Here is a 17,476-nt window from a genome sequence, read left to right as displayed (position 1 = left end):
ATCACATATAAGTCACTGTGGGTCAGGTTTTCCCCATCTTGGTCTAGACTTCCCCAGGAGTCACCTATCTTGCTCAGAATTTCAGGGGACGGTTCTTCTATCTCTGTCTTGGCACCTTACTTGCTCCTTCCCAAATTACTACTCTTTGGCATTTAAAAAAAAAAGCTTAAGGGGTCCGATGATGCCATTCTGGAGCTTGGCTTTGGTGCATACATGGCCATGAGGCTGTATGTATGTGGGTTTGTGTATGTCGACACCAAGCATTCATGCAGGTCTGAATGGTCACATCGGAACTGAGTGTGCTCAGGAGTGTGATACTATATACATTTGTTCACCTATACAAGACTAGGTTTCAAACCTGAAACCCTGGGTTGATAATAATTTTTTACTTTTTAGCTATGTTATCTTAAGCAAGATACTTAATTTCTTTAGGCCTCGGTTTCTTCATCAGTGAAACAGAGAGGATAGACTAGTCAGAGGGGAGCTGCAGGATGACAGGATGACAGGAGAGGGACTGGGCAAAGCCCTGTAAAGGGCCCGCTGCCTCCAGATGAGAGGATTTCAGCTCTTATTTCCCCGAGGCTGTGTGGCCTGGCCCTGACCTCAGACAGTCCCCTGCTCTGCCCTTTTGGCTTGTTGACTCTGATACCCACAGGGGTGATGTGACCACCAAGTGGCTGTACTCTGCCAGGCCTGCATCCCCAAGGCTGTTGACCACCTCTGTTTTCTCCTCCTTCCCCGTGGGCCTGAGCCTGGTTTGTACTTGGCATCTGGTAATTATTATCGAATACATAAATGAATGAAGGGCACATTGTAGCCACTCCATATCCAATTATTGAGTGGAATGAGGTGTCTTGGGCAGGTGGGGGTCTGCTCCTGTCAGCTGGAGTGAAGGTGGGCAGGTAAGAAAGGAAATGAACATTTCTTGAGCAGCTTTCTCCTGAGAACAACGTGAATCTCTCCCCTACTGCTTGGGAAGCAGAGGAAGGGAAAGGAAGCCCTCTGGGGGTGTCTATAAGCATCCTCATGGCCCCAGAGCCAGCGGGGAGGAAAAGTATGATTAGAAAATCATCTCTCTGCCACATGATGCTCGATAATTTCCATTTATTGAACAACTACTATGTGCCATGTACTGGGCTAAAATCCCAACCCAAATTCAACATTATCTCCCAACAGAAGTTGTCTTATTTAATACCTAAAACACTGTATGAGGCATAGGTAAAATATGGCACAAAAAAGGATTTATAAACTGTAAAGTGCTATAAAATGTCAGGGATTGTTCCGAGAATGATTCTTTTCCCTCCCCCATCTCTGCAGTTTGCCCGTCAGCCACCCAGTGCAGGGTTGGCACCCACCTTGCCTGTCTCCTTCCCAGCTAATTGGGGAGGCTCTCCAGGCCTGATTTATGTGGACACTCACACATTCTCCCACTGAACATCATTCTAATCAGACACCTCATTATCGGAAGCCAGCCTCCTCGGGGCTGCCTGGACAGGGTTATTACAGGATATTATACAGACCATTTGCATGGCCACCTTCAGGTCATTTCCATCACTTTAAGCTACTTACAGGCCCATTTTCTTCCCCATAATATTTGCCTAATTCGATTACTCCATGGCCTTAGCTGGCTCAAAATGAAATCAAAAGTTACAACTGGGAGCAAAGTCGACTGGATCCTGATGCCTTCTCAGTACTTTGGGGCTTACCTGGTCCCAGGCGACTGCTGCTGGAACCAGGCTTCCCATCTGAAGGGGGACTGCTGAGCCTGGAGGGGAGATGCGGAGATGGGGTGGGAAAAGTGCAGCTTGTTGGATGGGCCAATATTTTTATTTTTTATATTTTTATTTTTGAGACGAAGTCTCACTCTGTTGCCCAGGCTGAAGTGCACTGGCATGATCTGGGCTCACTGTAAATTCCACCTTCCAGGTTCAAGCGATTCTCCTGCCTCAGTGTCCCAAATATCTGGGATTACGGGAGCCTGCCATCATGCCTGGCTAGTTTTTGTGTTTTTAGTAGAGACGAGGTTTTATCATGTTGGCAAGGCTAGTCTCAAATTCCTGACCTCAGGTGATCCACCTGCCTTGGCCTCCCAAGGCGCTGGGATTATAGGCATGAGCCACCGCCTGGATAGGCCAAGCTTTATAGGTTGAGATGACACAGAGGACCCCTTTCTAGCCCCTGAGTTCACCTTTAGTAAACTCATTCAGAGCTCCCTGTACTCCTCCATTACAACTCTTAACAGGCTATGTTGTAATCCATCATGTAATACCTGTTTTCCTGCCAGGGGATAAGCTATGTGAGGGTAAAGGCTGCTGGTCTTCTCAATCTTTGATCTGCAGTGTGTAGCCCAGCACCTAATAACCTAATAACTGATCAGTGAATAGGCAAATGTTTGTTGTTTGATTCATGGAATGAATGGCTCCTCATTGCTTTTAACCATTCGTTGCTAGGAATGTGTGTCTCTGCGACTGCTCAGTAATGAGTCTTGATTTGGTGTCGAAGCTCCCATTCCTTTTATGTTGTTTGCCCTCTCCCTGTATCTGGTCCTGAAGGGTTCAGTTTGATATTTCTGCTCATGTCCGTGCACTGTGGTGGATGAGAAGTCTGGAAGGACAAAACTCTAGAGCGACAGGTCTTAACTAGAGCCGGGGACTCCCAAGGGACTTTTGGCAACGTCTGGAGATATTTGTGGTTGTCACGACGGTGGGGATAACCAGTAACCAGCAGCATCCATTGGTAGGCCAGAGACGCTGCCAAACATCCTGCACTGGAAAGCCCCCAAGAGCACAAAGGCATCCATTTCAAAGTAGCGACGGTGCCGAGGTTGAGAGACCTCGTCCTAAGTTAACCCAACGCGTTTAACAGAAGGAGGGATGTCAGACTTCCTCAGGGTCACTTGAATTCTGCTGAGGTTTAAGGAGAATTTTTTTTTTTTTAGACAGAATCTTGTTCTGTTATCCAGGCTGGAGTGCAGTGGCATGGTCTTGGCTCACTGCAGCTTCTGCCTTCCAGACTCCAGTGATACTCCTGCCTCAGCCTCCCAAGTAGCTGGGATGAGAGGTGTGCACCACCATGCCTGGCCAATTAGTGTGTGTGTGTGTGTGTGTGTGTGTGTGTGTGTGTGTGGTTTTTTTTTTTTTTTTTTTTTTTTTCCAGACGGAGTCTTACTCTGTCACCCAGTCTGGAGTGCAATGGCATGGTGTCAGCTCACTGCAACCTCCACCTCCCAGGGCCTCCCGAGTAGCTGGAATTACAGGCACCTGCCACCTCGCCTGGCTAATTTTTGTATTTTTAGTAGAGATGGGGTTTCACCATGTTGGCCAGGCTGGTCTCGAACTCGTGACTCGTGATCCACCCACCTTGGCCTCCCAAAGTGCTGAAATTACAGGTGTGAGCCACCATGCCCAACCCAATTTTTGGACTTTTAGTAAAGATGGGGTTTCACCATGTTGGCCAGGCTGGTCACGAACTCCTGGCCTCAAGTGGTCCACCTGCCTTGGCCTCCTAGAGTGCTGGGATTACAGGTGTGAGCCACCACACCCAGCCAGTTCAAGGGGATTTTTAGATGACACCTGCCCAAGTTCTGATCATGAATCAGGTAGGAGATCAAAATACTTCTTTTAGTTGCTGAGAAAGCTATTGGAGAACACAGGTTTAAGTCTGCTATTTGGAGGAGATTGCTAATTTTGCACTCCTGAAATGAATTTATTAATCTCCCTTGAAAACATAGGCCTCCATCTGGGGCCTGGCCTGGCAGAGACGGGAAGAGGACATTCACTGCTTTGAGCCATGCACACCCAGCTTCTGTCCCCACTCTCATGAACTCTTCTTTACCTAGAATGGCAGACAGTGTGGCCCAGACTCAGGTGAGGTGAAATAGAAGCCCCACCTAAAAAGACAATAGTTGAGGGTTTCTGTGGTGGAAAGTGTGATCCTCCAGTGGTGATATCTGCTGGGAGGGCCTGGAGTCAGAAAGGCCTGGCCTTGAGTTCATCTTCTGTCCAAGGCTCATGGCTAGTCAATCTCTGAGCTTTCCTCCCCCCTCCCTCCCTCCTTCCCTCCCTTCCTTCCTTCCTTCCTTTGTTCCTTCCTTCCTTCCTTTCTTTCTGTCTCTCTCTCTCTTTCTCTCTCTCTCTCCCTCCCTCCCTCCTTCCCTTCCTCCCTCCCTTCCTTCCTTCCTCTGTCACCCAGGCTGCACAACCTTGGCTCACTGCAGCCTCCACCTGCCAGGTTCCATCAATTCTCCTGCCTCAGCCTCCCGAGTAGCTGGGGCTACAGACGCCTGCCACCATACCCAGCTAATTTTGGATTTTTATTAGAAACGTCATTTCGCCATGTTAGCTAGTGTGGTCTTGAACTCCTGACCTCAAGTGATCTGCCTGCCTCGGCTTCTCAAAGTGCTGGGATTATAGGCTTGAGCCACCGCGCCCAGCCAATCTCTCTCTTCTACTAGTAAATCTAATATCTCCTCCTTGGGCCCCTCCCTTTTTCTATTCTTGGGGTTTACTCAGACTAGAGGTCAGCCAGATCCCACGGTCTAGCAGCATGACAACTCCTAAGTCACAGCACAGGCAAAATGGGGTGTCCCTTGCCTGGATTTGGGGCTTGCAGCTTTGGGAGCTCACACCCAACCTTAGCACTCTTCCCCAAAGCATGACAACATGTCAGGGTAGGTGTCCACAGGGGCTGTTACCTTTGCTGCTTTGGAATTTAATGTGGGAAGTGATCCAGACCTTCTCACAGTGTGCTTTGGGCACGGGGTTACTGTGAGTCCCAGGGCCTGCGCTCCACTTATGTAGGCCTGTGGGAGGTGGCTGGACTTCTGATAGGGCGGTTTCTAGGTCCCAGGAGACAGAATGCTAAGCAATGTGAACTCCGAGTGTGATATGGAGGGTGAGAGCCGGTGCCTTTGAAAGGATCATGGCCGCTGATAGGATGGGTATCTCAGGGGTGCCCATACTGTACTGAATTTGGAATGTATCATCCTCGCAACACTTCAGTACGATCCTAGGGTGGGACAGGAACCCTCCAGAACATGACTAAGACTGAATTTTTTACAGATTCTGGAGAGTAGGGGCTTGTAGCCAAGTTCAGTTTGATTTAGACAAATGATAAAGTGACATTTCTTGTACCAGTGTGTTGCAGAAGAATTCATGCCAGTTATATTGGGCTGTATCACACATTTCAATCTTTGTCAGCCCAGTAGGCAAAAACTGCATTCTTTCCCAAGACAACCAAGGGGAGAGGAGGTTTGTCTCAGTAGATGTATATTTTGAGGTGGTGAAGACCAGTTGAGGAAAGGCTCCACAAGGGCCAGCCAAAGACAGGAGAGGGACAGGGAGACCGAGAGGAGCCACAGGCCCCACCTGTTAGCCTGTCTCTGTCCAGCTGACACCCCAGGTCTGCTGGGCTTGTTTAGGAGATGCCACCTCTGCAGAACTTAGGGAGTTGCAACCACACTTGTCCCAGCGTGTGGCCTCTTAGTTCTAAACCCTTTGCTCTTTAGGACATCTTTACTACCCACCCTCCTATGTCCACCTGTGCACTAACACCCTTGCTTTTTTTTTTTTTTTTTTTTTTGAGACGGAGTTTCGCTCTTGTTACCCAGGCTGGAGTGCAAAGGCGCAATCTCGGCTCACTGCAACCTCCGCCTCCTGGGTTCAAACGATTCTCCTGCCTCAGCCTCCTGAGTAGCTGGGATTACAGGCACACACCACCACACCTGGGTAATTTTTGTATTTTTTAGTAGAGATGGGGTTTCACCATTTTGGCCAGGCTGGTGTGGAACTCCTGACCTCAGGTGATGCCACTGCCTCAGCCTCCCAAAGTGCTGGGATTACAGGCATGAGCCATCACGCCTGGCCTTACTTTGTTGTTATAGTGAAATATTTAAAAAATACATGAAAATGGGCAGTTTAATAATATGAAGAATATTTGTTTACCTATCAGTCAGTTTTGTCAAATTCTAACATTTTGTCATATTTGCTTCAGATCTTTTTTTCTTTTTTTGAGATGGAGTCTTGTTCTGTCCCCCAAGCTGGAGTGCAGTGGTAGAATCTCGGCTCACTGCACCTCTGCTTCCCCGGTTCAAGCAGTTCTTGTGCCCAAGACTCCCAAGTAGCTGGGATTACAGGCACACACCACCATGCCCAGCTAATTTTTGTATTTTTAGTCGAGACAGGGTTTTACTATCTTGGCCAGGCTATTCTTGAACTCCTGACCTCAAGTGATCTGTCCCCCTCGGCCTTCCAAAGTGCTAAGATTGCAGGTGTGAGCCACCACACCTACTCCCCCACTTTTTTTTAAAGAAAATATTCCAGATTCCAGAGCCTCGAACAGTGGCTCATGCCTATAATTCCAGTACTTCAGGAGGCTGAGGTGGGAGGATCGTTTGAGCTCAAGAGTTCAAGACCAGCCTGGGCAATATAGCAAGACCCTGCCTCTAAAAAAAATATATTTAAAAATTTGCTTTGCATGGTGACATGTGCCTGTAGTACCGGTTGCTTGAGAGGCCGAGGTGGAAAGATTGCTTGGGCCCAAGAGCTTGAGGCTGCAATAAGCTATGATTATGCCACTGTACTCTACCCTAGATGGCAGAGCAAGACCCTGTCTCTAAAAATAAATGAATCATCATAGATTCAATAGAAGCCCCCTGGATACCCATCCCCAGTCCCATCATCCTACCTTCTCCCTGTGAGATAATTACTCTTCTGAATTTGGAGTTTATCATCCCACTCATAATTGTATATTTTTGCCGCTGATGTGGTTCCAGAAACTATATATAAACACATATATGCATATACATACAGGAATGTAAATGTGTGTATATACAAGTACATGTAGTTTTGCATATTTAAAATTATGTATGGACAGTATTATACTACATATATCTGCAACTTGCTTTCTCCCCTTGAAGATTGAGACTTAGCCATGTGGTTCTTATAATTCTGGTTCATTCATTTTCACTGCTGTATAATATTCGTTGTATGACTATACCAGAATCACTTGTCCATTTTTCTGTTAATGGTTGTTTAATTTTTTTCCCATTTTCTTCATTGTTATGCTTGAGCACCTGAGAATTACGTGTGCAAGGAGACAGGAGTCTCCTTATACCATGCGTAGAGAGCTTTTCTGGGACATATACAAAGGAGCTGAATTGCAGGGCTGTGGGGGATATACATTTTTGACACTAGTGGAGATAGCTACATTGTCCTTCCAAGTGACTGTTTATCAAAGAGGGTATGAGAGCATCTGTTAATCTATCGTTAGTTGACATTGTCAGACTTAAACACATTTTTTGTGATCTGGTGAGTGTAAAACAATGCCTTAGGCTGGGTGCAATGGCTCACACCTATAATCCCAGCACTTGAGACCAAGGAGGGTGAATCAACTTAGGTCAGGAGTTCGAGACCAGCCTGACCAACATGAAGAAACCCTGTCTCTACTGAAAATATGAAATTAGCCAGGCGTGGTGGTGAATGCCTGTAATTGCAGCTACTTGGGAGGCCGAGGCAGGAGAATTGCTTGAACCCGGAAAGTGGAGGTTGTGGTGAGCCGAGATCATGCCATTGCACTCCAGCCTGGGCAACAAAAGTGAAACTGAAACTCTGTCTCAAACCAAAAAAGAAGCCTCATTGTTTTCATTTGTATTTGAACATCATTAGTGAGGTTAAACATGTTTTCATGATTACTGGCCATCAGCTTCTTTTTTGTGTGTGAATTGTCTATCCATTTTCTTTGCCCATTTTCCTATTGGGTTGTTTGTCTTTTTCTTATTGATATGTAGGAATTTCTTAGAAGTTCTGACTATGAATCTGTTCTCAGTTGTATGCAGTCTGTGGCTTATCTTTTCATTTGTTCATGGAGTCTCTTTTTGTGCAGAAGACTTTTAAAAATTTTAAATTAACTCTCCTTCTTTTTCAAGGGAAGCCAGGACTTCTAAGAGATGATGTCTTAGTCCATTTGTGTTGCTATGAATGAATACCTGAGGCTGGATAATTTCTAAAGAAAAAATGTTTATTTGGCTCATGGTTCTGCAGGCTCTACAAGAAGCATGGCACCAGCATCTGCTTCTGGTGAGGCCTCAGGAAGCTTCCAGTCCTGGTGGAAGAAGGAAGGGAGGAGGCATCACATGGGGAAAGGAAGGAAGCAAGAGAGAGGAAAGGGAGATGCCAGGTTTTTTTCAATGACTAGCTCTGGGAGTTGGGGGAAAATCTCCAGGGAACTAAGAGAGCTGGAGCTCATTACTGGGAGAATCTTACCAAGACATTTATAAAGGATCTGCCTCCATGTCCCAAACACTTCCCACGAGGCCCTGCCTCCTTCACTGGGGCTCAAATATATTTATTTAGAGAAAGGATCTTGCTCTGTTGCCCAGACTGGAGTCCAGTGGTGTGATCATGGCTCACTGCAGCCTCCACCTCCTGGACCCAAGTGATCCTTCCACCTCAGCCTCCTGAGTAGCTGGTACTACAGGTGCATGCCACCACTATTTTTTATTTTTACTTTCTGTAGAGATGGGGGTCTCACTATGTTTCCCAGGCTGATCTTGAACTCCCGGGCTCAAGCTATCCTCCTGCCTCAACCTCCCAAAGCACTGGGACTACAGATGTAATTCATCTCTCCCAGCGGCCCCATGTTTCAGGTCAGGATGCTAAGGTTGAGCGAGGACACAGCTGTTCAAGGTCACATAGCTAGTGCTGGGCAGAGCCAGGACCAGGGCCTGGGCCAGTCATGTAGATGGTCAGGTGGGGTGTGTACCGGCGCCCCTTCAAACAGGCTTCACTAAATATTTGTTCCACGTTCTGTCCCTGGGGTTGGAATTGGTGGCTAGGGAGAGTTTGTGTGGGGTTCCTACTAACCCCTGTCAATTTCACTGGGAGTGGGGATGAAGTTACTGAAGAAGATTTGTGTAGAGTCCTGAGTTTGAGGCACCATTTGACTTATTTGTTGCATTGATGTTTTGGTCTCCCTTACAGATTCTTGCCCAGCGTGTGTGCCCTGAATAAGGTTTTCTAGATCTGGGCCAGAAAGTCTCCTACGGGAAGGGGTGGGGATCGAGGTCTGTGAGAGGCCTGTGGGTAGAGCAGGTGGTTGCTCAAAGGTCCTGCCGACTAGAGTGACCATAGGATTTTTCATCCAAACTGGGATGCTTGAGAGTGTGAGGGGAAACTATTAATAGTGACAGAGGGACAAATAGCAGTGAACTGGGACTATCTCAGGCATTCCAGGACATCTGGTCACCCTGCTTCTGGAGTGTGCATTTCTGGTCATCACATTCAGCCTTCCTCTGCCAATTTCTGGCAGTCTCCACCCCACCTTCTTCCTACTGCTCTGGAGGAATTTGGGGGCCCTTTTCCAGTCACCCCAGGCCCTTCACACCACCTCTCTCCTTTGCAAAAGTGCTTTTAGAAGTCCTGTCTCCTTCTGTCCAAATCCCATTCATCATAAGTCCCCTTGTGCCCACCCAAGCTTGTAGTCAACTCTCTCCTGAGTTCCTAGAGCATTTACTCTACATTGTTTATTTAGACATTGAACTTGGAACTTCGTGTGCCTCGTCTCCCCCAGTTAGCTTGTAAGAAACTCAAAAACAGAACCATCCATTACACTTCTCTGCCTCTGTCCTTCAAAAGGACTAACTTGCGCTGATGCTAAATGTCCCCTCTCAGTCTGTCCCGCTGTTTGAGTTGGGGGAGGTAGTCTTTTTCCTTTAGGAGAGTGGGTTCCTTTTCTTGAAATAATTTCTCTCAGTAGCACATGGTGATTGCGACACTCCTTGCTGTGTCTAATCTGCACTTCTGTTTTTGTGGCCTTCTCTCTTCTCTCTATGCTACTTTCAAGGATAGTTCTCTGGAACCTGGCACAGCAGGTGATTCGGCACATCAGCATGTCAAAGTACAAGTTCGAACTTGGGGATAAACACGTAATAATCACTACTGAGCAGGAGCCTCTAATTTCAGGGTTGCATACCTGTGGTGTCCTTAAGAGAAAAGACCTACCTTAGAAAAGACTTTTTCTTTTCCACTTTTTTTTTTTTTTTTGAGACGAAGTTTTGCTCTTTTCGCCCAGGCTGAAGTGCAATGGCGCTATCTAGGCTCACTGCAACCTCCTTCTCCCAGGTTCAAGCAATTTTCCTGCCTCATCCCCCTCAGTAGCTGGGATTACAGACACTCATCACCACACCCAGCTAATTTTTGCATTTTTAGTAGAGATGGGGTTTCATCATGTTGGCCAGTCTGGTCTCGAACTCCTGTCCTTAGATGATCCATCCACCTCGGCCTCCCAAAGTGCAGGTATTACAGGCGTGAGCCACTGTGCCTAGCCTAGAAAAGATTTTCAAAAAAGCCTTCTAATTTCAAGGACATAGAATTAGTTGTAAGACTTCTTGACTTCTGTGTTAATCTCTAAGGCTTCTTTATCAATGTATGGCCAGATGATGTTGCTCTCAGGTCATAAGCAACGAGCTTATCAGAACTCTCTGGCATCTTGTGGCTTTGCACAGCCCCAGGGGAGTGAGGTTGAGTATCACTGGTCAGAGATGGATTATGTTTATTATTACATTCTGGTGCAGACTTAGAGGTCTATAACAGCTTGACATTCCTGGATGTGACCTCAGGATGGTGAGTCCAATACCATGAGACATTTTCCTGGTAGGAGTTAAATTGGTTTTATGATTGTTGCTTTTTGAGGAAGAAACACATCATAAAAATGGAGTTGCCATATGAAGGCCGAAAGCTATTGTATATATATATATTTTTTTTTTTTTTTTGAGACAGGGTCTCACTTTGTCACCCCGGCTGGAATGCAGTGATACAGTCATGGCTCACTGGAGCCTCGACCTCCCAGGCTCAAGTGATCCTCCCACCTCAGCCTCCTGAATTGGAAGCCATTGTTTTGTTTTGAGAACAAACACATCATGGACTGTACAGATCCTGCCTCGTGGTGGGAGAGGTGACGGGCTGGCTAATTAGATGGTCTAAGGAGGTGGCAGGGAGGTCCAATTGCACACTTGCTTTCTTATCACTGAGGAAACCTGATGTGTGCAGATAGTGTGGGATTTCATGAAGGCCTCTTATGAGTTTCTCTTCTGTTGATTTCAAGATCAGGGCAATATCAGGCATGGTGTGGTGGCTCATTCCCATAATCCCAGCACTTTGGGAGGCTGCGGTGGGAGGATTGCTTGAGGCCGGCAGTTTAAGACCAGCTTGGGCAACATAGTGAGACCCTGTTTCTACAGTTGTTTTTTTTTTTAATTAGCTGGGCTTGGGGTGCACACCTATAGTCCTAGCAACTCAAGAGGCTAAGGTGGGAGGATCACATGAGCCCAGGAGGTTGAGACTGCAGTGAGCTACCATTGCTTCACTGCACTCTAGCCTGGGCAACAAAGTAAGACTCTCTCTAAAATAAAAAAAAATAGAACGATGAGGGCAGTTTCAAACTCTGGTTCCCCACCTGGAGCTCTGGATGTATGGGGAGGTCCTAGGGCAGCACAAACTGCATTGTAAGGTGCTTGACTGTGGATGTTCCTCAATGAATGACAATTATTTGAGCGTCCCTAGCAGGACTTCTATGGATTCATTCATTCTTTTTTTTTTTTTTTTTTTTTTGAGATGAATTCTCACTCTGTCACCCAGACTGGAGTGCAGTGGCTCGATCTCAGCTCACTGCCACCCCTGCCCCCTGGCTACAAGTGATTCTAGTGCCTCAGCCTCCTGAGTAGCGCCTGCTGCCACGCCCAGCTAATTTTGTATTTTTAGAAGAAATGGGGTTTTACCATGTTGGCCAGGCTGGTCTTGAACTCCTGACCTCAAGTGATCTGCCTGCCTCAGCCTCCCAAAGTGCTGGGATTACAGGCGAATTCACTTTAATAGGCGTGGGCAAAGTCCAGAAGGAGGGGGAGTGGATTCACTGCTGGGTGATACTTGCTTAAATGCCTTAATCGTAGGGCCCTGTGGTCTCCACAGAGTAAACCGTGAGGCATCGTTAGCATCAACAAGACTCAGTGGGTTTCTGAAATATTTTCAGGCCACCTAACTTAATATTTCATGCTTTATCTTTTCCAAACCACTTCAACCTTTTGTATTCTGAAGATACTTATTTATTCATTCATCAAACTTCATGGGTAAGTGCTGGGGATACAGCAAAGAATGAGTCAGACACGGTCCCTGCCCTTACGGAGCTCACAGCTGATTGGTGGAGACAGAACATAAACAAGAAGGCATGATGAGGGTTCTGATGTAATTCTAGCACTTTGGGAGCCAGAGGAGGGTGGATCATTTGTGTCTGGGAGTTCAAGACCAGCCTAACCAACATGGAGAAACCCCATCTTTACTAAAAATACAAAAAATTAGCACGGCATGGTGGCACATACCTGTGATCCCAGCTACTTGGGAGGCTGAGGCAGGAGAATCACTTGAACCCGGGAGGTGGAGGTTGTGGTGAGCTGAGATCATGCCATCCAGCCTGGGCAACAAGAGCAAAACTCCATCTCAAAAAAAAGAAAAAAGACAGTGAACAATGGGTGCCTACCACAAGGCAGCCTTTGCCCTAACTTTCCTTCCAATTGCCCATTTTTCAGAGAACATTTGAGGAAATCTGCTGGCATTGCCCCTGGTTGGGCTGTTGTAAGGCAAACCTAGGCCTCTGATTTCTTCCCAAGAAGCTTTAGCCCTGCCCACATGGCTTCTCCCAGAGGGGTCACCCTTCTGGTCTGAGGTTGCTGCCAGTAACAGGAGCACCTTGGGTGCTGCAGTCTGGAATGTGCATGCTGGCCCTCAGCTGCCATGCAAGAGGGCAATGGGGAGAGCCCGGGAGGGTGTGCTTGATGATTCCTTTTTATTTTAGTTTTTTGGTACAGAGTCTCATGCTGTAGGTCAAGCTCGGGTGTGGTGTGGTGTGGTGGCGTGATCTCAGCTCACTGCAACCCCCACCTCCTGAGTTCAAGTGATTCTCCTGGCTCCACCTCCCAAGTAGCTGGGATTACAGACACCCACAACCATGCCTGGCTAATTTTTGTATTTCTATTAGAGACGAGGTTTCACCATATTGGCCAGGCGGGTCACGAACTCCTGACCTCAGGTGATTTGCCTGCCTCAGCCTCCCAAAGTGCTGGGATTACAGGCATGAGCCACCCTGCCCGGCCATGCTCAGTGATTCTTGAGGGTCCCTGGATCTGGCTGACAGCCACCTGGGAGCCACACCACTGGGAATGCTGCGCAGGTTCTCAAGTGCACATCTCACAGCTCCCCTCACAGGTGACAGTAAAGACCGTGGAATTCCAGGTGATGTAGACTGCACCTCCCTCAAGAGATCTGCACAGTGGGTGCACTTAGAGTTGTCCTTTCTCTAAAGTAATTTTCTCTGTGAGCCTCCAAAGCTACAAAGAGTGTGGATGTGGCCTTGGCTGGGTTTCTGTCTTTGGATGCAGACATATGGAGCCTGCGCCCTCTGAGCCCTGCTGCCTGGGCCGGCCAATGCTCTCTGGGCACTGAGTCATGGGTACAGCAGAGGTCACTCCTGTATTATCTGAGAGCTGGGTTATCTTAAGAGTAAAGCACACTTGTTGAGGACCCTTCGTGTGCTGAGTGCTATGACAAAACTTTATGATTTCATCTCAGTGTCTTTTGTAGGAATTGCTTGTTAGCTCCATTTAGTTCCATTTTCTTTTCCTTTCTTTCTCTTTTTTTTTTTTTCTGAGACAGAGTTTCACCCAGACTGGAGTGCAATGGCATGATCTCAGCTCCCTGTAACCTTCACCTCCCGGGTTCGAGCAAGTCTCCTGCCTCAGCCTCCTGAGGAGCTGGGACTACAGGCATGTGCCACCATGCCCGGCTAATTTTTGTATTTTTAGTAGAGACAGGGTTTTGCCCTGTTGGCCAGGCTGGTTTTGAACTCCTGGCCTCAGGTGATCAGCACACCTTGACCTCCCAAAGTGCTGGGATTATAGGCATGAACCATCATCACACCCGACCTTCCATTTTATAGAGATGAACCTTGAGGCTCAGAGGAACCTTGTTGTAGGCCAAACAGCTTGTGCGCACCATGATGGGACCTGAATGCAGCTCCTCTGAGTCCAAAGCCCAGGTTCTTTCTGCCACTCACATCATAGCATGCTGTCTCTTGCTGTATCCAGCAGCCTCCCATACTGGAGGCTTTCCTTGGGACCCATAAATGTCAAGCTTGATTTAGGGAAGAGACAACAGTGGAGGACTTTATTGTGAATTCCACATTCGAAGGGGATGGGCAGTTTATCAACCAGGAAATCCCCAGACTGCAGTGTGGAGACGGATGGAATGGCTCTGAGATGTAAGTGCTGCGGCTCTTCAGCCAGGCGCCAGGCTCTGTCCTTCCAACTGGAGCCAGTCGCTGAATCTGGGAGCAACAAGGACATGAGCAGCTTCTCCACCACCAGCATGTGTGTCCTAGGTAGATCCTTTGTATCCCCAGGTGCCCATGAGCTCTGGCCTTCCTACAAGCTCTGCTGGGCATAAATGGTCCAGCCGTCTGGCTGCGGTTCTTGGTTTGCAGTTCATTCCTCAATGGGTGGATGCCCTCCTGAATCCTAGCCTTGCTGGTTGGAGTTCTGTGTCTCTGGCTAACTTTTTCTGGCTCTGTGAAAGCCAGGGCTGTTTTCTGCACCTGCAGGCACTGGCTAGGATTCTGCTGAAGCCCATGCAGAGCTCTCTGAAATCAGTGAGGACTTCCTCAGGGAGACCGGCTCTGCTGGACTCACGTCTGTCAGCTTGATTGGACTCAAATTGGGCTCTGTGATTTGAGCCCAGGAGTGGAGTAGTGGCAGCTCTACATCTGAGTCCCTTCTCTCAGATCCAAAATTGTCCTCCTCCTGCTGGCCCATGGGTAGGATTCCAGCATGTTTTGTGTCTGAGGCTCACAGATTCTACCAGTTGATTCCATCATGAGGTCCAACGTTTGTTGCAGTGAGTGATGGTACCCAGGAGAAGCATGATTTTAATCATCCCTCAAAAATGTGGCAGTTGTCCTGGTTTGGATAATGTGGGGCTGGGAGGGTTGGGGAAGAGAAAACCTGTAACAGCAAATGCCTGTGCCTGTCCTTTTTTTTTTTTTGAAACAAAGTCTCGCTCTGTTGCCCAGGCTGGAGTGCAGTGGCATGATCTTAGCTCACTGCAACCTCCGCCTCCTAGCTTCAAGCGATTCTCCTGCCTCAGCCTCCCAAGTAGCTGGGATTACAAGCGAGCACCACCACCCCTGGCTAATTTTTATATTTTTAGTAGAGACGGGGTTTCACCATGTTGGTCAGGCTGGTCTTGAACTTCTAACCTCGTGATCCCCCCGCCTAGGCCTCCCAAAGTGCTGGAGTTACGGGTGCCAGCCACCACATCCAGCCCTGTCTGCATCTTTTTTGGGGTTGGGGGTACAACCTACTTCTTTTCTGAACATTTAGCAATATGTGGAGACTTTTTGGGGGGGGCTTGCTATTAGCATCTAGTGGGTAGAGACAGGGACACTGCTAAACATCATACAGTACATAGGATGGCCTCTGTAACCAAGAAATATTTGCCTGAAAATGTCAGTAGTGCCAAGGTGAAGAACTGTGGCTTTAAGGGAGAGTGGAAAGTCTGGGGCTAAGGCCGGGGACCAGCGTGAATCCGAATCTCTCGTGTACGGCAGTGCTTATGAGTGTCCTGCATGTTTAGAGCACTGTCTTGAGCAACAGCTAGAAGCTTAGTGGGTGAGGTCTGTGGTCACAGCAGTGCTGATACTGCAGGCCCAGATGAGCCTCATCGTGTGGCTGGGTAGGGTTCTCTATTCCCATGCATGGTATCCCTTTAGCACCCCTAGACTGGGTCTACCAGACTTGGCATTTTCTGGGCCACAGTCTATTCTGGAGCACTATGTGGGATGGGGCCCAGGGGTCCAAACGCATACCCAGGGTCCCTTCTTCCTCTTCCTGCCTCCATTTCCCCCTCCCCTGCCTCTGTTTCTTCCCCACCTTTCTTTAGGGCCATTGCACAAGTGCCTGCAGCCTCCAGTTTTTCTCCCATGACAGGATTTCAGAGCCAGACCGAAAGGACCCTGCCCCCACGTCAATGACAAAGACCTGTTTACCCACTTTCCAGGGTGAGAAAGGCTCAGTTCTTAGAAGCACAAACGCCCATCCTCCCCTCTTTGAGGGGGAAGTGAAAATGCTTCCCATTCCTCCCTGTGATGCAGAGGAGAATTTCTTGCTAAAGCAGCAGAAACTAAAACCAAACACGAGTCGCCCACCAACCAAGGGTTCAGCAGAAGGCTCAGCTTTGCATAAAGAGCAGGCTTCTGTGCTGTGTGCCGGAGACCACGGAGACCACGCAGTGCAACGTTCTCATTTTGCACATGGGACAGCAAAGGACCAGAGAGGGGAAGTAGCTCACCCAAGGCCATGCAGGTGATTGGTACAGAGCCTGGGCAGAAGCCAAGTTTCCTGATTCTGGGGCCATTTGGGGTTGACCTCACCCCCACATCAGCAGGTATGGAAGCTCAAGAGGTAGACAACATTAGGAAGAAAGCAGCACAGCAGCACCTCCCACACACCTGATCACTGTCAGAGGCAGGAAGGCATCTCCCTTCTGGCCCCAGCTCCCAGGTGATTCTCTAGCTAGAAATAATGCATGCCTTGTTAAGGCCCTTTTACATCCATTATCTCATATGAACCTTGTTTACGGCATGAGGGGGGTAAAGCTGGGATCACTCTCCTAGTTTTTTTTTTTTTTTTTTTTTTTTTCTCTTGTTGCCCAGTCTGGAGTGCAGTGGCACGATCTCGGCTCACTACAACCTCCACCTCCCAGGTTTGAGTGATTCTCCTGCTTCAGCCTCCCAACTAGCTGGGATTATAGACGCCAGCCACCATGATCAACCAATTTTTTGTATTTTTAGTAGAGATGGGGTTTCACCATGTCGGCCAGGTGGGTCTCGAACTCCTGACCTCAGATAATCCACTTGCCTCACCCTCTCAAAATGCTGGGATTATAGGCATGAGCCAACATGCCAGGCACTCTCTTTCCTTATATATAATGAAAACCAAGGTTCGGGCGGTTAAGTGATATGCCCAAGGTCACACACCTATTGCAGAAGGGAGATTAGAACCCATGTCTTCCTATACAAGATCCCTCTAGGATGCTGTACTACAAGTGAGCTGCTTTACCGGAGACACTGCTCTAGGTGCCTCTGCTTCTTTTGCCTGTCTTCCTCTACTTCTTTGTTATCTTTTACCACTTTACTCCTTTTTTTTTTTTTTCTGACTTCTTCCTGTCTCTTCTTCCCAGTTCTCACATCCTTCAGGTCCCACACTCCTGCAGCCTAATGCAGACCTGGCCCTTTAGATAGGTGCTCAATCTGTATCCATGCATAGCAGATTCCTGATGGAGGTCGGGAGGCTTTGGGATGGAGACTGGACTCCCTCAAGCTTGGGCATTTGGTTGCTTTCCTGTAGCTCACTTGGGCTGTCTCAGTTTCTCTTTTG

The 17,476-nt window shown here is 47.9% G+C and overlaps 1 protein-coding gene across 3 annotated transcripts in view; it reads left to right on the top strand.

The window, feature by feature from the left end:
* The window catches only part of GFRA2 (GDNF family receptor alpha 2), a 186,532-nt gene that overhangs the window by 10,642 nt on the left and 158,414 nt on the right, over positions 1 to 17,476 (top strand). The gene's annotated exons all lie outside the window — the stretch shown is intronic.

The sequence above is a fragment of the Callithrix jacchus genome, chromosome 13 (assembly GCF_049354715.1).
Source record: "Callithrix jacchus isolate 240 chromosome 13, calJac240_pri, whole genome shotgun sequence".
In the NCBI taxonomy this organism is placed as follows: domain Eukaryota; kingdom Metazoa; phylum Chordata; class Mammalia; order Primates; family Cebidae; genus Callithrix; species Callithrix jacchus.
This window is presented reverse-complemented; position numbering and strand designations above follow the sequence as displayed.